The sequence below is a fragment of the Ornithorhynchus anatinus genome, chromosome 7, assembly GCF_004115215.2.
Source record: "Ornithorhynchus anatinus isolate Pmale09 chromosome 7, mOrnAna1.pri.v4, whole genome shotgun sequence".
NCBI classification, from domain to species: Eukaryota; Metazoa; Chordata; class Mammalia; order Monotremata; family Ornithorhynchidae; genus Ornithorhynchus; species Ornithorhynchus anatinus.
The window spans coordinates 33,555,657-33,557,429 of NC_041734.1; the positions used below are offsets into that span (position 1 = coordinate 33,555,657).

General features: G+C 41.8%; 1 non-coding gene across 1 annotated transcript; it reads left to right on the forward strand.

Moving 5' to 3' along the window:
- The first annotated feature begins 1,091 nt into the window (after positions 1–1,091).
- On the forward strand, positions 1,092–1,229 carry LOC114813636. The gene has a single exon (XR_003761353.1). It is a non-coding gene; the product is annotated as a small nucleolar RNA SNORA7 (small nucleolar RNA).
- Positions 1,230–1,773: the final 544 nt, after the last annotated feature.

The following is a 1,773-nucleotide window of genomic DNA, read 5'->3' on the forward strand; positions in this document are numbered from 1 at the left end:
GGAAAACTGGCTGGATGAAACATCAGAAAACTTTTAATTACTCAGTGAATTGGTGTGGGTCCTTGATAGATTTCAGGTGAGCTCTTCATCCTTTGTTTCTGAGGTTGGATTCACAGTTCAAAAGAGGAGAGACTTCTTTTGCTCTCCCCTCAGGTTTTGGCCTGAACATCCTGTCAGGTGGCTTCAGGTTTTTTTTTCTTTCATAGTATTTGTTAAGCGTTTACTATGTGTCAAGCACTGTTATAAGGGCTGATGAAGATACAAGTTAATCTGGTTGGTCTAGGGCCCTGTTCCACATGGAGCTCACCAGTCTAAGTAGGATCGAATTACCATTTTACAAGTTGAGGAAACTGAGGCACAGAGAAGCTAAGTGATTTACTCAAGGTCACACAGCAAGCAATTAATAGAGTCGGGATTGGAACTCAGATCACCTGACTCCTAGGCCTGTGCTCTTTCCTTAGTTGGAGGTTGGCAATGCAACAGCTCTTTCAGTCCTTGGCCTCAGTGTGGCTATGTTGAGGCTATGATCTATTTCTAACTGGGAAGAGTGGCTATTGCCATCTGGGCACCAAAGTATTTCATATATAATTTCCATATGGAGTTTTAAAATAAATTGCTTCCACTTGATTTTAAACCCTTAGGGAAGGAAGCACAGCTTAACAAATACCAACATTATTATCTTTAACTTTATCTTTTACTGTGTTCTCTGCACATAGCAGACCTCAAAAATCTTGACTATAAAATCCACTGAAGAAATTCCCAAATTCAATCTGTCTGATTTTTCTGACTTTTCTGACTTTTCCTGGTTTGACAATTCGAAGCCTGTGATGTAATCACAGCGTGATTATGAGAAGCAACATGGTCTAGTGGAAAAAGTATGGGACTGTGAGTCAGATGACCTGGGCTCTGATCCCAGCTCTACCACTTGCCTGCTAGATGACTTTGTGTAAGTCACTTAACTTCTCTGTGCCTCAGTTTCATCATCTGTAATTTGGCTAAAATATCTGTCTCCCCCCACTTAGATTGTGATCCCTCTGTGGGACACAGAAATGAGTCTGATCCTGTATTTAGTCCATATAGTAAGCACTTACCCCTTCTCAGAGTCACATCTGGAGAGTTTCCAGTACTCTACCAGTTTCGACTATGAGAGGGAGAGTCAAGCAGAGGCATACCCATTCCATTCCTAGCTTGAACAGTGGCTAGTGAGTGGAAGGCCATCTGCTACAAGTCAAAATTCACCTTTGCTGGGCAGCAGTGGCTTGGGAGAGAGTCGAGGGCAGAGACTCAAGTTTACTGAGCAGAGGGAGGCAGTGGTAAACCACTTCCATATTTTTACAAGAAAACACTACCAGAACAATTGCATATGGAGGTGGGGCATTCTGGTAGAGATGTGTCCATGGTGTCACTATGGGTTGGAGACGACTTGATGGCAAAAGACCAGACAAGTAAGAGCTTAACAATGACTACAGTTATGAGTATTATTACTGATTATTATTATTAGTATTAGTAGACGTATTTAGTTGCTACATCTTTTCTGTTCCATCTCCTGTCACTTATCTCCCTCTTATGGAAATTCATGAAATCATCTCTTTTGAGAACCCATAGAATTCCAGTGTTTGGGGTGTGAGATTGGTGTTGGAATGGGACCTGTGATGAGGCTGCAATGTTACAGTGTCCCAAGGTCAATCAATCACTTGATCAGTAGTATTTATTGGACACTGAACTAAGCCCTGAGGAGCATACACCAGAATAAAATGCATAGTTCCTACTCTC